A 20523-nucleotide genomic window follows, 5' to 3' on the forward strand; every position below is an offset into this window, starting at 1 on the left:
GCTCTAAGAGAACCATGTAGCCATGTGTTTCCACTCTTACAGAGGGGCTGATGGAGACACTCAGGAATGGTGCGAAGCCCTTCCCCCAGAGCAGGGAATTTGAATCATGGGGTGGGGCTTGTTCAAATGCAGTCTCTGATTCGGTAGGTCTGTGATGGGCCTGAAATTCTGCATTCCTAACAAGCTCCCAGGTGGAGTGGATGCTGAATGGCCACGGCACTTTATATTTTCTTTTCTGGTGGCAAGAGTAACTTTTCACCCTATCACAGCCGTCTGCCAATGCATCCTCTGTGCCCTACAAGATACCAAGCTCCTTGAAAACAGGACATGACTACCTTGGTGAGTATATAATGATTAATTGCCTTGATTTGGGAACTAGGGGGTCTGGGATCTAAACTCACTTCTCTAGCAAACTAGTTTTGTAACGTTGATCACTTCCGCTGAAATTGTAGAAGATCTCTCTTTTTTGTGCAGTGAGGGAGTTTGGACTAGATTTTGGGTATTGTATAAAAGCAAGGGCAGGAGTGAGGTAAGAAATGTGAATGAGGGAAAGAGTCATGTAGTGATCAGGGAAGATCCAAGAAAGATTGTGATGTCTAAAGGGAGCTCCCTCCCTTGTCTCTCTCCTAGGGTGTGGATCCCTTGTTGCCAGACCTTACAAATTTTTAAGAAGATAGAAATCTGATTTCTTATTAGTGTAAAATCTTCTTGCTTTTAAATGTTGATGAGTAAAATGATTTTTTTTTTTTTTTTGCTCAAGAAGATTAGCCCTGAGCTAACATCTATGCCAGTCTTCCTCTGTTTCGTATGTGGGTCACTGCCATAGCATGGCTGATGAGTGGTGTAGGTCTGCACCTGGGATCCGAACCTACAAACCTGGGCTGCCAAAGCAGGGTGCACCAAACTCAACCACTAGGCCATGGTGCCAGCCCCCTAAAATGAATTTTTTTTAAAGGAGAAGAGACACACTGGGGATGACATACTATACTTCTGCAGGCCAAAGACTACCCACAGGCCACCAGTTTGCAGGCCCTAGCCTGGACTAGGCTCAAAAGCTTTCTTCCAGTAAACACATAGGAACTATGTTCACAAATGTTAGTCAAGCTAAACCAATGAAAACAACATTTCTGATGGACCAATCAAACCATCTATAATGGTGGAGTGGAGGTGGCCGGTGTCTCAGTGCTTTGGGCTTTCCTGAGTGCCATACATAAGATGGATGGAGAGGCTGGGCACCAGGCGCCAGCAGGTTACATGAGCTCTCCTGGGGGTATTTGCTCCACCTGTGACTTGTAGTTTGGTTTGTTTGTGTGTTTACTGTCCTAGGAGTTGCCAGACATGCTTCTGGTCTTTGAGGTGGTGATACTCGTGAAATGCTCAGGAACCGTGAGAGTCCTTCTCATAAAGATGGCTTTTAGGATAGTTCAGGGGTAGTGACAGCTCATCAGTCACAGAGTAATAATCTTTACCTTTAACTTCTTCTAAGACCTCTTAATAGGAACCACTCGTTCAATTGTCAAACTTTTTCTATTGACTCAAGTGCCATTAGCAGCCGTGATTAGAGACCATCACACTTTTCCCCAGAGGTGGCTCAGTATAAATGAGGAGACAACATTATGTTAGCATGGATATGGACATCCCTAAATTGGCAGAGTGCAGTTCTTGGTATAACTTCATTTGGTTGCAGAAGAGAATCCAAGGTCACACAAAGATTATTGTAAGAGCTGTATCTTCGACAATTGTCCACAATAGGTCCATACTAGTCATCATTTTCTGATGTTCTATTTTTCTGACTTGAGTTCTCTGGAACTAACCTTATAATGACACTTAGCCCATTTAAAGTTCTTTTTTTTTTTTTCATCTCTCTTCAGTTGGGTAATTGTTCCGTTCACATTATGGAGATGTGTCATGTCTTGAATTTTATATCCTGGAAAACATGTAGTAAGTCAAACTTGTTCAGACATGATGACACCACATAGACATGGCTGATTGTAAGAGGAGACAAATAGTTTAGGCTTAGATGTGAGAGAAAAACTGGGGTTACTGGCAAGCATTAAATATTTATAAAGCAGCCAATCTTTGGTACTCGTTGGGGAGTGTTTTTGCATGAGGCATGTCAGGCTTTATAATTAGTTATGGAACTTAGTATTATTTGAGTTTTTGCCATGCTATTTTCTTCCTATGAAGGATCATTATTTTAAATGTGTAATAAGAAGAAAGAAATATAGTTTGGGAAAGTGGTAACTTTTCATTTTTTGAATTTTTGAATAATAATTTATGTTACAGTCTAGTAGTGACTTTGAATTTTTTTTATTATCACATTTTCAGGGATGATGTTACACTAAAATAAAGATTGTGAACTTCAGTGTAAGATAAAAAAAATTCTAAATTCAGATAACTTTATAACATTTCTCTTAAAGCTTCTCTCTCCATTAGGAATAACAAAAGCAAAAATAAAAACACAAATGAAACAAAACAAGGCTCCCATTCTCTTCTTGGCAAATAACTGTATTTTGATTATTAGCAGAAATGGCTTCGCTAGTGCTTATGGCATTTGTAAATATAGTTAAGAGAGGGCTTTCTTTTCTGAAAGAAAGTTGCTACATTACAACCATAAGTTGCTATAACCTCTTGAGGGAGAGGGGAAAAAAAAAAAAACAACAAACCCTCAAACCTTAATAAAAGTTCCCAGCAAAACCGTTAGGGATTTCAATTATGAAGCTGTTCTCAAGATTCTTGTAAAGGTTATTTGTTGAACAATTTCTCTGTAACAGTGTATGACAAATTACTCGCTTGGCACCGTGAATGATACACAAGCCCTTTAATTAGAATATAGCACTCGATGTCTTTAAGACCTTCTAACATTTCTTAGTTATATTATTCCTCCCACGCCTTTCCAAGGAGATGTGGACTTGTTTGCAGAGTCAAAATGGGTGATGGAGTAGGGTGGACAGAGACCTCGCACTGGGCTGGGAAAATCCAGAAGCCACACAAAGAAAGGAAGGCTCTGACCCCAACAAGTTTTGATTGCAAAGGCGACTCTGATAACAGAGTTTTTTATTATCCATTGCTTTTAGCCTTATTTACCATCAGACTCTCTTGCCACGAGCATGCTTTTTAGTTCTGACAGCCCTGAATTATGGCCATTGTGGGATCCTATCTCATTAACTGAAATGGGAGAATAAAACATCAAACAATCATAAAAATAATTTGGCACTGTGAAACCACTTAGGAGCAGCTGTCAAACAGGTTGGAAGATAAACTTCTAAATAAAAAGAATAGGGAGAACTGCAGTGTCCTGCCATATGCTTCCTTGGCATTATAGACTCCTTAATAACATGAAGTGCCTGTGTTTATGCAGAACAGTCCAGACACTCCATATATGATATTGATTATGCCTTAACCCCAATTTAGTAAAGACCTACTCCTCCTTTTCCTAATCAGATATTGCAGAAGCAGTTTTCTGAAAGAAAAAAAAATGTCCCTAATGCCAAGCCATATTTTATCTACAAAGGCTGTGGCGGGAGATAGGGCTTTGTCTTGCCTGTCATTGTGGCTTGGAGCCCAGTTTTAGGACAGCAAGGCCCCTCTGGGGCTCTTCTCCAGCAGTTTCCATCCAGCGATTCAAAAACATACATCTTTATCAAGCTGTTGTTGTCAGACAACATTAGATAATTAATAGGCCATTTGTCAGGCTGCACAAAACATGTTAAAATCCCAAACACAATCAGGATAAATATAGTTGCTTGCTCTCTGAAGGCTTTTTGTTCTGTCATGCAGCCATTGCAGGCAGATATTTGCTATTAAATGAGACTCATTATTAATCACATCTAATGTTAATTAATTAACCGCCTCTGTGTATTGAGGGCTCTCTGTGACTTTCAATTGTTTTAAGAAGCTAATTGGTAACTTAGCAGTTTACATCTAAGTTACTGCTTTTCATTCCGTTCGTGTCAGGATTTTACTCGGTGAAATATATTTATTTGCATTCGAGAGATTTCCCATAAAAAGCCAGCATTTAAGAGTTTGTATGTAACTATGTAAGAAATGATTAGGGTAATGAAAGCCATAGAAAAGTATATACCTGCCTTGGCCTCGTTTATTAAAAATAATTTGATTTCTTACATTGTTTTTCAAACCTCATTGAAAAAATGGAAATATCCAAATGTGATTTTTAGTAGATGATGAAAATAAGGGTGATATCCAGGCTTAGCCAAACAAATGAGGTATCTTGGTATTCATTCATTCGTTCAACAAATATATGGTAAGCATGTGCAGTCAGTTATTGATCAGTTCTAGGGGAACCTGGCCCCTCTGAAGCCAGCACAGAACTGAATTTCAGTTGTTTCAAACTGAAACAACTACTAGAGCTACTAGAAAGTGGGGACTTGACCTCCATAACACATGTTCCCTTTGTGTCGAGCACTGTGTTCCCCTCCATGGTAGATGCTCCATTTATATTCTTTCAACTAAATCAACTAATTCAAATGCAATGTGAATGTCTTTAAAATTCTGATCTATTCATGAAGGAAGATGATTGATATGATTAAAGAGAAATAATAACAACATTGACCCATCATGTGTTTACTTAGCACATTTCAGTTTACCAATGGCTTTCCCATACTTATTTAATTTTTTAATTTGTTATATCATTCCTGTTACACAAATGAGGAAAAGATCTGTGTTTCTTAAGCAGACATAGGCTGCTTCTAGTACCTGGTCTTCGATGAAAGCAGCTTTGCTCTGGCGGCCTACCAGGCTGTAGTTGTGTAGTTGGACATTCAGCATGAGTTGTGGTGACGTGCTTACTGAAGCATCTGATCATATTGATCGATTCCTTTTGGAAGCTTTGATGTATTCAAGGATTTTATTATTGATTATTATTTGGGAAAGTCCACTCTGAGGGATCACATGTGGAAAAAAACATTCCTAGAGACTTTAGTACTTTGAGAGGAGAAATTATTTGAAAATTTCATCACATAAACAGGGAAGCAGATGTAAGAGAAAAAAGTAGTTTATCTCTGTGCTTCAAAATTTTCAGTTAATTTTGGGCTGTATGCCTTATCATAAAGCAAATATGTCTATTTAAAACATGCCTATGAAGATTTTTTCACATCTATTATGAAAATATTTTTAATGTCTTCTGTAACTCTTATTTGTGTGTATTTCACTATTTAAGTACTAGATACTTTGTGCCAACTATGTTTAACGTAGAAATAAAAATCACAGTAATAATGAGACTACTCACTAAAGACATCTACATAAAGTCTAGGGTACAAAATATAATTGATGGTAACATTGTTCACTGAGACTTAGGATATTTTCCCTCACTATCAGGAACCTTGTAGAAACAAGCATGAGAAAGAACTAGGGAATTTGCCACAGTTGATGACACGGATGGTGTAGCACCTGGAGATACGTATAGTGTAAAATAAACAAACAAATAAGTGTCTAACTCACAAACCAGAGACCCGACCGTCAAAGCAAAGTGTTCCGCTTGCTTTCCTTTCTCTCTATAACTACCAGAAGCCTATTCACAGCTCAGATGGTTAGTATTTTTGTAGTGTGTATCCTTAATTCTTGTTACGAGTTCCTTATATATGTAGCCAAGACAGGTGTTTTTTAGTACCTTTTAAGTTGAAAATAAGATGCTGTGCATTTGTGAATGCTAGATTTTGCATTTTCATTTTTTTTAACCATCTCAATCTAAGGTCCGAATGAGAGAGAGCGTGTGTGTGAAGTGAATCGTTTTCTGTCCAAATACATAGGGCATGAAAAGTGCATGCACACATACACAGAACAACTGCGGAGCTTAAATTGTTTCATCCCTGTTGAAGTGCTGTTGTTGAATTATTTGTAGGGTGGGGAAAGATGACTGGATTGAAAAATGTCCTTTCGCTAACAAAGATCTAGATTGGAATTTAACTTAAACCAGTCTGAGTGATATTCCAGGGGCTTTTATTGCTGGAAATAATGCTGAATGGAAAACAGTCACACTAAGTGGAAATATTTTATATCACAGGCTGCCATGCTCCAGATCACAATTATATGGCTTTTGCATTTAGTTCCCATTATGAGCTTGTGAAAGATCCTTTTCTTCTTACACAGATTCTTGGCTTAATTTGTAATAACAGCTCCCGACACAGGGCTTTTGAGAAAGTCCCAGCTTTTACTCCTTTAAGGTAATCTCAGTGGTACGTGTGTGTAGGGAAGTAGGGAGATTGGCCACGTTGACGGAAGCCATTATCAGGATCTGTGTGTTTTCCACGCTCTCTCTGAAGTAAAAAATGAAGGGCCCTTCAGGAGAACACAGCGTGACTTCGACTGTCTTCTCTGGCTCCTTTGTTTGTCATCATTTTTTTTTCCGTTTTGTCCTGAAGATGTAAGCTGCTGTTGTCTAGAGAGGGAGGAAAAGGTTTTTCCTAGGGATGTTAATTTCAAGGCTGAGTAGTTTCCAGTCACCAGGCTTTGCTGAAAGTATCCTTCAAGATTTGCCTGGAGGCAGCAGGGGCCCATTTGTCTCACCTGCAAGGAACATGGTCTTAGGAAAATGGCAAGAACTTTTGGAAAGTTTTTTAATTAGCACCTTAGTATCTTTGGCTTTAGACTGCTTATTTGTTAATTCTTGTGGTGATTTTCTTCCTGGTGGTATGTGTGTAAAGCATTAAACTGTGAACTTCCCGTACAGTCTTCAAAGCTTTTTCCTCAAGTGGTCAAATAGGTTTATGTTAGTGTTTTGAGCATGACACATAAGTTAGAAATAATATTTGTTTTGGCATAGCCTAATAACTATAAAATAAAGATACACAACAGAAAAAAAATTTTAAGACCGTAATGCTATTTTAGTGGGAAATACTCTTTATTCCCTAGACACAGCAAGAAGCTGCTCTCGTCCAAATTATGAGTTGTGAAACCTTGCTTCAGACGTAAAAGAAAGCAAAATTGTTGAAATGTTATTGAGACATAACTTTTCTCCCTAGAGTAAGTTCTTTGTTGTAGAGAGAATATGGAAAAATAAAGCAGCAACAATCTTTCTACAATAGTTTTACAGAGAAATAAGAAAATTGGAGAGAATAGGCTCCTTAAGTTTACACCTGCTCTGCAAACTCTTTGGCCTCCACTTTCTCTGACACCATTAAGGAAAGTAAGTATTTCAGTCAATTACAGCTGGTGGTTTGGTTTTATTTCCTTTTTTCTGGTAGTATCTCATCCTATATTTATTTACATACTGCCTCAGACACGCACGCATGTTGTTGGATAATGAGATATTCAACATGGCTTAAAATACCCCCCCAAAATTATTAAGCTATTTCAAAACAAGAAATAATGCTGAGGGAAAATTTGTACTAGCTTGATTGATTATCTTATTTTAATCCATATTAAAGCTTTAAGTCTCTAGGCGTGGCTCTTTACTTCTAACACCTCATAAATTATAGCTATAATGAAGCAGTCATTTATCCTGAGCTGATGATAAATGGCTTGCCCTAGGAGGAACTAAAGAATAGGCAAGTAGATCATTTTCATATTTGGTGAAAACAATATTAAGTACCCAGACCTCAGTGATTGCCCTAATAAATGAATAATCTGAGGTGAGGGGCTTGGCAGTCAGTGTAAAAAATAACCTGAGCTTTCTCTGTCATTTGTCAGGCTTTGCTATGACAGCATGCATTATGGGTAAATGAGCAATCAGCAAGAACTATGTTATGGCTGGGATGTTTTTGAGAAATTTATCATATGCATTGCTTGGTACCTTAAGACCTTAAGGCTTAATGGCTATAGTGCATGACTGCAAGCGAGCACAGTTCCTATTTACCATGGTATGCTTCATTTGTGCTCCATCTCTCACCTTAAAGAAAGAAAAGACCTTTCCCAAATGAGCTTCATTTGGTTTTGTTTTAAAACTCTAAAGTCTGTGTGGATGATGTTCTATCTCCATGTTGACAGACACTACTCTTGGTAGATTGGCTTAAGGAGATTTTGGAGATCTGAATTCAAACAAAAATTCAGGGTCAGAAATTTGTCTTGTATGGGGATGTCAGAAGTCTGGATTCCAACGTACCTGGAGCCAAATGTATCATGGAAGGTGGCGTTACCTCTTGATAATACTGTTAAATATTCAATGGTATTTAAGAGTTAAATGAGTTTTCCACCCTCCTTCAACCCTCCAAACAGTTGATCTCTTTGATTTATTACTGAATTGGAAACAACCAAGAGTAGTTGAGATGTGAATGGCTCATTGGACTTATGCAATGTGTTATGACAATATCTGACTCATTATGGTTTGCTGCCATATGTAGTAAAAAATGGAACCAGTATCTGAACTCCTCTTCCCAGGCCAGAGATCTCTCATCCAAACGCTTGTCTCACTCCTGTGAATCCTATTCTGAAATATTTGATCAAGGGAAACATGGCTTTACCAGTGACCTCTGCTGCCATAATATCCAGAATTTACAGGTGGCTTTGAAGTTAGGTACACGTCAAATTCAAATTCTGGTGTTACCCCTGGTTGGATAAATTTGTTCATTAAATTACTCTGACATCATTTTCCTCATATGTAAAATGGTGAAAATACTATCTGGAAGGGTTGTTGTGTGCAGTAAATGAGATAACATATAGAAGGTGCTTAGCATGTGACAGATGATGTATAAATATCCAGTTAGTTCCATGCTTTCTTAACCCTGATCAGGCACCTGAGCATTTTCAATGTTCAAAATGTAGATAGCATTTTAAAAGATACTGTATCAAAGCCAGTTGCTCAATAGCCCACATATCACTATATTAGAGCAAGACACTAGTGAGACAAATTCAATTAAGCAAAAATATTTGTTGGATGTCTACTGTGGGTCAGGTTCCAATGATGATCTAAATATTACCTTGTCATTGGTTACCAGGACCATGGAAATAACCTCTGATTTCTCCCCTCTCCTAGCTCTCATCCAAGAACTTTCCAGTTATCTTTCCAAAATACAGATCTGATCATGTCATGACTCCTAGCTGCCAAGCCATTTAGCATGACATACAAGAATTTCCATAACATGCCTCAGACCTACCATTTCAGCTTCATATCTTGCATCCTCTTTTATGCCTCCAGCTACACAGAACTACTCACCGATTCTTCAATATGGAAGTTACGTGCATGCTTTTCTTTGCCTAGAATATACTTCCTCTCACTCAGTTGTCTTGACATGGCCAAATCCTCATGCAAGAAGTATTTCAAATGTGAGCTCTGGTGTGTAGCCTTCCGGAGCTTTTCCAGTTGAGATGGTTTGTTCCTCTTAGGTGTTTCCTGAGTTCTTTGTGTGTAACAGCCTACTCATCACGTTGTGCAATAACCATCTGCTTGTGTGCTCTGTTTCCAGCTGTGAGTTCCCTGAGGACAGGGACAGTATCTAGTTCATCGTTTTACTCCCGGAAATTAACATGGTGTCTGGAATGTAGTAGGTGCTTTATAAACATGTAATCAACGAGAAAGATGTTCTGCTTTTCTTTGAACACCTCAAACTCAAAGTCAGAGAAGTTCTCAGCAGGAGAGATAGTGGACAACCACATATTCCTTGTTGTGATCTTAACCTACAGGTCCCCATCTACTCCCTCCCTCAATCAAATAAAACTCATGAAATGCCTGATTTGACTGGCTTTCTTCGGGAACTGAATGAGGGGGTGAGTTTTATAGGAGGGCAACATCAGGGAGGGTGTAGGTGGACCAGAAGAACTCTAGAGCCTGGGTGGCAGAGGACGCCAAGAGAACTTAATTCTTCCACCCCCAGCAATTGGTAGACATCTCTGTGAGGGCTCTGGACTGTCACAGATCAAGGAACTGGGTGGCTCAAGGCAATTTCCTCTGTATCAGGTGAGGAGGCCTCCAATTTAGTTCTAGGTTCTAGGTAAAATGAGGGAGTTGGATTCCAATCTTTTAAAATATGAGATCCCCTTTTTATAACATGAAAAATTTGTAGACCTTTCAGTATTTATTGATTGACAAATCATACAAAAAAATCTAGTGGAAACTGAAAAACACTTTAAATTAATTTATCATTTGGTGGACCACAGCATTTAGTGTGCAGTGAGTGTACCCCGGCATGATCTGTTCCGATGGGCATGTGGGCAGTAGTACTCTGTGGTACCTAGGAGCATGGGCTTTTGAGTCAGCCAGACTTGGGTTCAAATCCTGGTTCTGACACCAGGTGTATGATCATGGGCAACTTTCTTAGCCTTAATTTCTTCATCTGCAAAACAGAGATGGTAATATCGACCTCACAGTGGATGGTGGCGAAAGATTTAAGATAATGAAGATAAAGATAAAGCACAGCACCCAGAACCAGTGACCACTTAATAAATGATCAAGAATGGGTAGGGTAGTTTAACAAGTTCTGTAATATGAATTCAGAGCAAGGTGGCTGTCTAGGGAAGATCAGCATTATTTGTGTAGAGTGGAGTATGTCCATCAGGGAAGTTTGGTGGGTTGTGTGTTGGGGTCTGTGAGGAGAAGGACAGGCTGTGATGTGAAGCATCTGCAAGGCCTTAAGGTATCTTCTTTGATGGGAGAACTGAGAGTCCTCACAGGATTTGAGAGTGAGGGTGACATGATCAAAATGATGCTCCAGGAAGTGTTAAAAGGATTTGAAAGTAGAGTGGGTGAGAGAGTCTGGGACAAGGGAGAAGTTAAACGCATTTCCAGAGTCATCAGCTCTCAGCGCAAAGAAAGAGTCCTGAGATGCAGTTATGGGAAACCTGTGAAATGGTGAGTTTGGGGATGACAATTTGGAGATTATAAGGCATTCTCTATTCAGTAGGATCTGTGAATGGAAAGGGCTCACCAACCAAAAGAGAGGGGAGAAACCAGGCTAAATATATAGTGCTGAGAGTCCTCTTCTGTCTTCAGAGAGAACTGACTTCTTGGAAGCAGCTGGACCCCCTCACTCTTTCCCCTGGGAGGATTGCTGATAGAGAAGCCCAGACGGAGCCCTGCTGGGTTTCCGGGTGAGCAGGGCAAGCAGCAGACTCAGCATTGTAGGTGGGGAAACAGTGGTCAGGGGAAAAAGTTCATTTTCCTCCTGAAGAGTAGAGAGGAGACAAGATTTGTCAAACAGGAGAATGAAGAAGATGAAAGTTATTGGACTGGATGAGATGGAGGCTGTTGGCAAAGTCAGAGAAGGGCTTTTAGTGGAATGATGGGAACAGAAGTCAAGTTTTAGCCTTAAGTGTTTGAGGGCAGACAGAGGAATTGGGTTTTTGTTTGTTTGTTTTTTCCCCTGGATCTTAACACTGTGCTTGGTAGCTAAGGTGGGCAAAGATATGACGATATAAACAGGAGTACTTAAGGCAAATATATTGCTCAGATTATAGTATTAATTTTGGAGAAGATTGCGGTTATACTTCTCCTTCCCTTCCTGTCGTAGAAAGTAGTGCAGTGCCTTGCACATAATAGGTACTCGATAAATATTTAACAACCACATGAGTGTAATGAAAGGACCTCATGTGGGCAGCATGAATGGGGCCTTCCATGGTGGCTGTTTGGAAGACAGTCAAAGAGCTCGCTCACAGGGAAGAGACACTGGTGGAATTTCCATTTACAATTTATTCTTTTCCGGGGGACACCACGAAATTTCAAAGCAGATGGGAAGAAGAGAAATATTGGTTCTGGCAAATACTTTCAAATGTTATAGATAGGAAAGTAATCTTTACAAACATTGTGAATACTTGCTTTTGACACTGTGGGAGAATGAGTCCTGTTTCAAGAGGTTCACTCATTTAAATTCAACAGATAGTTGCTGAGCACCTACTGAAGGCAAGGTGCTGGACTCGGTTTTGTGGGGATGTTGAAAACGATACAGACCTCCATTCAAATAACCTCAATATGAAGAAATCTACCCGGGGCGTAAAGATACACCTCCATTTGACCAATTCTATATTTGGGGTTAAAAACTGTGAATGGAGAAAAACTGTGGAAGTTGTTGATTGATGGTGGTTTTTCCAAGGTTGTGGGGCCCCTGAAGTCCGGGAATGGAAGAGAGACCACCAAAAGTGACCCTGTACCCTTCATCTGCAGTAATCTCACTTTTAGGAAACTGTTGTTATTTATTTGTTTAGATTGATTTTCTTTCTTCTTTCACCAAACTTTGGTGGTCACTGTCTCTGTAATCTCCTTAATATATGATTCCTCAACATGAAACGCCTAAAGCTTCCATTGCTAGCAAGGAAGAAATTAAATTAGCACTCCCACCTAATTGCATGCTTACACGCCTATGCACTGTGGGTTTTTATATCTCGTTACTAGCTACCTCTTATAGCTTTTGTGCTTATTAGAAAACAAAAGCAGAAGATTAAAATTCTCTGATTCATACTTTAATGGCATATGGAAGTTGCTCTTAAGAAGTATAACCGAGATGAAAAAATATTTTTTTAAAATTTATTTTTATTGAAGTAACATAGGTTTATAAAATTATATAAATTTCAGGTATACATCATTATATTTCAACTTCTGTATAGATGAAAAATCTTAAGAGCATCTTTTATTCCTGATATTTCCATCTGCCAAAAATCTTAGGTATATTTGATATAATTTCAGACAAATCCATTGGAAAAATTTATTTTAAGTAAAAGTATTTCTACATGGAAATAATATCATGGTGTTATCTTCATAATGAAACATCTCAAATTGGCTAAGGATACAGAAAATGAACACTGTTCTGTCTCCTATAGGCATTTCTATTTTTTGATAGAGAATTCTTGGATTTGGTGAAATGGGCATATTCTGGCTAACGTATCAGGGAATGTGATAACAAGTTTCTGTTGGTTCAGAGTTTTTAAAATGAGGGTGAATGAAAACATTTTGCCATAAACATCAGAAGTATTACTTGGTGATAGATTTTATTATCATTGTGTAATTTTTCATTTGTTGTAAAATCTTTGTCATACAACATAGAAAGGTAAACATATTGGTCACGCTCCTTCAGTGATGAAGTTCTGTCCAAGGCACTGATGCCTTGAATTTCTCCCAGAGAGCTGAGGATTCTGTCTGTCTGCCCTCAGTGCCGGGTAAACTGTTATGCCAGTCGGCTTAGGAAACAGCCGCACTACTTCCCATGCTGCACGCGAGTCTCCTCAAGCCACACGGGGCAGGCTCCAGTGTGACTAGACTCACTACTACTGTCTGTGTCCCTCTTGTCCGTGCAGTCTCTGCTCCTCTAGGTTATTTGAACTATTTGAGAAATTACTTGTGCACCTAAGGCCTAGTCAGTTCCACAAATAGAGGCTCTCTGACTTTAATGGGATGAAATTTTCTCAATGATCCTTGCATTTAATCCTTGGTAGACCACCCTGCATGAATTTTTCTAGAAATCCAGAGGTGGATACTTGACCCTTAGGTCTGGGGTGAGCTGTCTAAACTGGCAGAGAGACGGGGCTAGATGTGCTTAATGTCTCATCTCCCTTTCCCAACACCACTAGTCTGAAGGGGGACACAGAAGTGGTTTTTCCTTCGGAAAGTTTGGAGAGCATGTAGTTCGTCCCTGAAAAGATGAATAGTGATAACAGGTCTCCTTAAAAGTGTGAGAATTATACCTTGCCATAAAATAATCCAAATCTTGTCATTCACTCAGTAGTAAGCTATTTGGAGTGTCATTTCCCCCACTCCCTCCTCCCACCCCATCCCTTCCCTGCACGTTAAATGTCAGCAGGCTTCAATCTTCCTTCAGTCCTTTGCATGTTTGGTTTCCTGCTCCTGGAATGCTTGTCTTGACCTCCACTTGGCAAATCATACTCATCTTTCAAAGCTTCCTCCAGGAAACCTTCTTGCTCTCAGTGTGACTCCTCACTCCCTCTATTGTCCCTCTCCTATCTAGGAGAGCCCTCAGCATTTGAGGAAGAAGGTCTTCCCTACAGGATTGTGAGCAATGTAGGGTCAAGGATCGTTTTCTTAATCCTTTTACTATATAATACTTGATACATTGAAAAGAATATATGTAACATAATGTATGTAACATGTGTACAAGTAATAGGGTAAAAAAATAAAATGAACACCTGTGAACTCACTACCTAACTTTAGAAGTGGAACATGATCATATATTGTATCTCCCCAAGCGCCTCTTCTCTGTCCCATGCCCCTCCCTCACTCTAGATGTAACCATTCCTTTGAATCCCGGACACCTTTATCATTCCCCTACTTAAAAAGTGCTTTTATTGCTTATATATATAATACCAAACATATTTTTTGACTTTGCTTGTTTTTGAGTTAAAAAAAATAATCTTGGGGCTGGCCTGGTGGTGTAGTGGTTAAGTTAGTGCACTGTGCTTCGGCAGCTCGGAGTTTGTGGGTTCGGATCCCAGGTGCGGACCTACACACTGCTCCTCAAGCTGTGCTGTGGTGGCGTCCCACATACAAAATAGAGAAAGATTGGCACAGATGTTAGCTCAGGGACCATCTTCCTCAAGCAAAGAGAGGAATGTTGGCAACAGATATTAGCTCAGGGCCAATTTTTCTCACACACACACAAAAAATCTTCTGGCTCTTGCTTTTCTTCATGCAATATTTTGTTTCTAAGATTCATCCCAATTGCTCATTTTCACTGTTGTATACTATTTTATGATATGACTGTACTACAATTTATTTTTTCATTCTCTTGTGGATGGGCCTTTGGGTTTGCAGTTTTTTGGTATAAGCAGTGCTGATGTGAATGATCTCAAACTCATCTTCCAGTGTGCGTATACAAGAGTTTCTGTAAAGTATATGTTTAGGAGTGGAATTGCTATGTCAAGGGAGTTAGCACGATAGTACAATATTGTTTTCTAAATTAGTGCAACTTACACATGCGCCAACAATATGCAAGAGTGTCTGCATTCTTTACGTATTTAGACCACTAGGTATTATCCTATTTGCCAACCTAGGAGGTTGTAAAATACTGTCTCATTATCGCCTTACTTTGTATTTTCCTGATAAATAAAGGGATTGAGTTTCTTTTCATATATTTATGGGCCTTTTGTATTTCCTATTTAGTGAAATCCTGTTCATGTCTATGGCCTATCTTTCCATTGGGTTTTTGTTTAGTCTTATTTATTTTGGAATTGTTTTTGTATTCTGGATACTAATCCTTGGTTAATTGTATATTTTTCAAATATCTTCTTCTAGTTTGTAGCTTTCCTTTCCTTTCCGTTCTTTACGCTATCTCTAAATGAACAGAAAGTCTTACTTTTAATGTAGTCAGTTTTAACAGTTTTTGCTTTTATGGCTAGTAATTTATATGTCTGGTTTGACATTCATTTTAATTTATGTTTTAATCTCTGACTTTAACATCCAACCTAGATTCAAGATCACAATCAATTTTGTTTAAAAAAAAAGAATTAGTAAATACTTTGGACAGAAGATTTATAAAAAATTTATTTCATTTGCCAAGCACACATGATTTTTAATTACTGTATCAAACTCTGCATATTGGAACAAGAAAACCAGACAGTACCTGAAATATCTCTTCTTCATATGCCATTGTGCCAGCACTGCAGAGGGCCAGCATGCCATCTATATCCTCTCAACATTTCTGTGCATGCCAGCCATGACTTCCAAATGGTTTGCCTGAGTCTGCCGGATCTGAGCATGGGCAGGTCAGAAGTTCAGGAATTACATCCCCTGGGATCAGTTCTCAACAAATGACTGATGGGAATTGGTGGATAAAACCCCCAGCTCCCTCACCTCGGCAGTGCTGATCTGCACTGTTTTCCTCATCTCTGGTGGTAACTCACTTGATAACACAGCCTTTACTGACTTCTGGTTTTTCTCTGTCTCTCTTCCTGCTCCCCTACCTGTGTTTCGTGAGATCATCTCTGAAATAAACTACTTGCCCTCGAATCCTTGTCTCAGGATCTGCTGGTGCAATTAAAAATGTTTGAATGTCAATTTTTGACTCAGGAACTTGAGTACATGTGATTTAGGATTGGTTGAATGTATCTTTTTTAAAACTATTCTTACTGTTATCCTATATTTGGGAAGCTATTACAGGGTGAAGTGCAGAGTGAGAAAGTACGTAGTTTGAGGATTAAGGGTGTGGGATCTGGAGCTAGACTATCTGGGTTCGAATCATGGCTTTTTCATCACCTATTAATTCACCTAACATCTTGCCTCAATTTCCTTACCTGTAAAATGGGGATAATAGTAATATCTACCTCATGGGCTATTATGAGGATTAAATGGGTTAATGTAATCAAAGTGCTTAAAATTAGTGTTTAACTAAATACTCAATAAATATTAGAAATCAGTTGTATCCTGTACCTTCCCAGAGCCATTGAATGAATAACACATCCCTTGATACATTTTAGGAGGATGAGATGGTTATGCGTTTCTTGTCACTCTATATGTGACATTGCAATTAGGCTCTGCTGAAATCTTAGGAAGTGTGCTCTAACCATTCAAAAATAATTTTTCAATTGTTTTTAGAAAAAAGTTCTAATCTTATGAGTGTTGAACTTTACACTGAGATTATAATGGATCTCCTTTTAATGCCTGGGGAGAAGGAAAAATGCCAAATGAAAACAGATTTCTCTGTAAATCTATACTTTTCATTTTCCTTTAACTCAAGAATAGCTTTACTCTTATTTGCTGGGGGTTGCAGGGGGAGAAGAGGGAATTATATAAAGAAGGTTTTTGTCCCCAGGAATAGCATTTCGGAAAGCTTGATTCTGTTAAATGGATAGAGTTGTAATTTGAATCTGTGTGGTTACCAAAAAGGTGCTTCCATGAGCATTTTGTTCACTAATCTTTGATATTCTATCAGTGGATCTGAAATGAGATTCCTAAACTTTTCTCTTCCTATGACTATTAATTGCAGAGAAGTTAGTATTTGGATGTCACCCATAACCTTTAATAGCATGACTTCTTGTATAGAAAGTAGGCTCTATCAGAGACCCAATTTTGTAGATTGATTTTGTGTTAACCAAGATATTTTCCTTGTGTTTGAAACACAGCTTAGTTTAGTGGCAAGAGAACTGGATTTGAAGCCAGAAGACTTGGCATTCTCTGCCCCTTAGTTAGATTTGTAACATTGGGGAATGTTACTTTAATATTATAAACTTTGGTTTCCTCATCTGGGAGATAGGAGAAAATAATGAAATTTAGTTCATAGAGTTGTATAAAGTTGAATACAAAAACTGATTGGTTCTTAAGGAAGTTTTATTTTGCTCATGGAACTTTTAAATTATTCCAATTTTTTTTTTTTTGCTACAGCAAAATAATTTTATATAATTTTTTCCTTTATCTTCTCTATAGTTCCAGAAAGATAATTATGCTTAAAAATGTTCTTTCTAATGAATAATAAAATAATTTTATGTAGTTCAAACTCAAGTATTTCAGTTGAATTGATTTGGGCTCTTTAGTGAAAATATAAAATTTATTGAGAATAAAGAATTTCTGGGGGCCGGCCCAGTGGTGCAAGCGGATAAGTGTGTGTGCTATGCTGTGGCAGCCCGGGATTCACTGGTTCGGATCCTGGACGCGCACCGACATACCGCTTGGCAAGCCATGCTGTGGTGGCATCCCATATAAAGAGGAGGAAGATGGGCATGGATGTTAGCCCAGGGCCAGTCTTCCTCAGCAAAAAAAAAAAAGAGGAGGATTGGCAGATGTTAGCACAGGGCAGATTTTCCTCACAAAAAAAAAAAAAGAATTTCTGAAAATTCTTAATATTCCTTATCCACAATAATATTTGTTTTTCAATGTTATTTGTTTCTTGAATTCAGTCAGTCAATGCATAGTTCTTGAGCCCCAATTATGTGTTAGTCACTGTATTAGGCACTGAAAAGTGGCTGAAAGAGGGAATTTTAGTGTGTGGCTATATGGTATCAATGTCAAAAGAGAAAACTGTAATTTAAGCAATACTTTTTGCTAATCTAAATTGCATCAAAGAAACTGTCATGGAGAAAAGCCATTTAGCTAGAATTTCTTATTTTTTTTCGCTTCATAGAGGCAGAACCAAATGTAAAATATGAGCACAATGCAATATTTTCCCTCAGCTGTGTAAACAAAGACATGCATGTAAATAAAGGGAGATGGATCTTCTTCCCATATTCAGAAATAGCCAGTTATAGTTTGTTCCTCATGTAAACATATTTCGAAAGATAATTGAAATTTCAGCAAGTGCCTTTGTTATTAACAGTGGAGTTGATGCCATTATAATCTTGTAAACATCCAGACGAATACAGCCAGATATATTGAAGAATGATTAAGTGTTGTAACCTACTGTAATACTTAATAATGTTACCATTTTTGTCCATTATTGGAATATTGTATCTGCTTGAATTAATGTTTATAATGGTGCTTTACTGCTATTGTCTGCTTGTTTTCACCCTGATTTATGTGGTTAGCAGACTGAATACGACTTGCTTTGAATTTCCTCAAGAAATGCAATTTAGCAGAAGCACAAGTCCTTCTGAATAAACTTTGAATTGAGATATTAAAGATACAAAAGGCAATGGTTTGGGCTTTCTAATTGTCTATAGCAAGAAAACATATATTTAAAGAGGAAGCATGGGTTCACAAGAAGATAAATAGACACATAATCCAGAGGCCAGTTGCTGGCAGAATTTCTTAGTTTGATGTGACTCTCTCTTTGACAGTTCTCCTAAGGTAGGTTATTTTGGAGAAAACATATGTTTCCATTTTCTCTCCCTCTGCTTCCCTTTGAGTCCCCAGGCTCCACTAGGGTCACAGAAACATTAAGGCTTTTGTCACTGTGATTAATAGCTCTTAAGATCATCTTTAATTCACTCACTAATGACTGAGGGTCTTTCTGCTCTCCAAGTAATCGGGTGATGTATGAGCCGATAGCACACCTCGTGCCAGAGGTGAAAATCATTCAGGCAATGCAAATATTGTCACGGGAACAAATGTTTTCCCTGTTAATAAAAATTAATGAATTCTACCCAGGAGCTAGTTAAGGAAGCTGTGGCAAAGGAGATCCAAGCACAAATAACTTCTTACTGCTAAGAATCGCTTATGTCTCCTTTCTAGATCTAGAGAAAGACAATGATTGCTGCATAGGTCTACATTTCCAAAAGACATGAAGCCACCACAAACTAATTTAATTATAGAAATGCATTATGTTGTTTCTAAATTAATTTTTCAGGTTCTTGAGTGTATTTAGAATTGTGAACTTTGGCATCTTATTTGTTTTAGCCTTAAACTACAGGCTCTAGCGCTGTTCCAGCCTAATGAATACATTCCTCTCTTCATAGCCTAGTTAAAACCAAGAATTATAGTGGTCAGGGTTTATAACTATAAAATGATGTAATGAAGTTTAAATTTGAAAAACTCCTTGTAACACATCATAAAAGATTGATGAAACAGACTGGAGATTAATAAATGGTTTGAATAGTTTTGAGAGCAAAAACAAGAAAAACACATTTGCCAACTCTATCGTTATGTTTATTGAATTCTTTAAAAATAAAAACATCTCCTCTCTTAAAAATTTGCCTCACATCATTAAAGCTTTTCCCATAATATGTCTACCTGAACCCTCCGTTAATTCCGAAAGACAATAAATGTGCAATATTGTGAGAAGGTGTACCTACTCTTTATGTCTTGAAACTTGAGACAAATAGAGCGAAATCCATTGTCTTTTTGTTTCATTTTGATGGTCCATGATTCTTTCTTCTAATGACCCAAATCCATTGTCTCAATGGAATAAATATTTCTGAAATAGCTCCCAGTCCGTGCCCTATCATTTGCATCTTAGAACAAGAAAACAGTAAACTTTTAAAAGACATTATTTTACCTCTCCACAGTGCTTATCTACAAAGGAACATATTACTGAGGGGCAAAGAAGCTCGACTTGTTACTATTATTTCTGGTAGGCACCCAAGGAGAGTAGCTAATTTGTTCTTCATCAATGCCAAAGACAAATTAAAAAAAAAACCTAACTGAATTATGCATTTATATTTGCTTGCTTTTAAAGTGTGCTTATTCTCCTCCAAATGTTCAAATGAAAACATCAAAATTTTGACTGTATATTTTGTGCATTATCTCAGAATCTATTTTTATGGTTTTTAAATGAACTGAATTCTAAAAATATTAAAGGAAACAAAATTAATAGTTAAGTTTTGAAACTGAAGAATGAGTATAATTGAAGAGGTTATTCCTGCCACCTCCTCATTATTAAGAATAAACCATTTTTTTTCCCAAAATGAATTCGGATAATAGCTCTCCTATGTTCAATTTGGAAATAGGGTTTTTCTCTAGATTGGCACTTCTCCAAATGTGGTCCTTGGATCACCAGCATTCAAATCACTTGCGGGGTCTCACCCAGAGTCACAATGAACCTCTGGGGACAGGGCCTGGGTGTTTGTACTTTTAACAAGCACCCCAGAGGATTCTTACATGAAGGTTAAGAACTACTGCTCTCAATGTTATTGGGAGAAATTTCATGACTACATTGGGTGTAATTATATAGACTACTTTTTTTTTCATTCACATAAAATAAATTTTCCACAATTGGTTTTCACTGTTTCAATAAACTTTTATATCTTACCCTTGATTCCAAA

General features: G+C 38.0%; 1 protein-coding gene across 5 annotated transcripts in view; it reads left to right on the top strand.

Annotated features, from left to right (window-relative positions):
* The first annotated feature begins 259 nt into the window (after positions 1-259).
* MECOM (MDS1 and EVI1 complex locus) overlaps positions 260-20523 on the top strand; it is a 346247-nt gene continuing 325983 nt past the window's right edge. For 3 of the 5 annotated variants that reach the window (XM_058556392.1, XM_058556393.1, XM_058556395.1), the window contains exon 1: positions 260-339. The gene's annotated coding sequence lies outside the window, so the exon portion shown is untranslated. The remainder of the gene's footprint in view (positions 340-20523) is intronic. The other 2 variants (XM_058556390.1, XM_058556391.1) reach the window with 1 other exon arrangement.

Source organism: Diceros bicornis, chromosome 15, assembly GCF_020826845.1.
Source record: "Diceros bicornis minor isolate mBicDic1 chromosome 15, mDicBic1.mat.cur, whole genome shotgun sequence".
Taxonomy (NCBI): domain Eukaryota; kingdom Metazoa; phylum Chordata; class Mammalia; order Perissodactyla; family Rhinocerotidae; genus Diceros; species Diceros bicornis.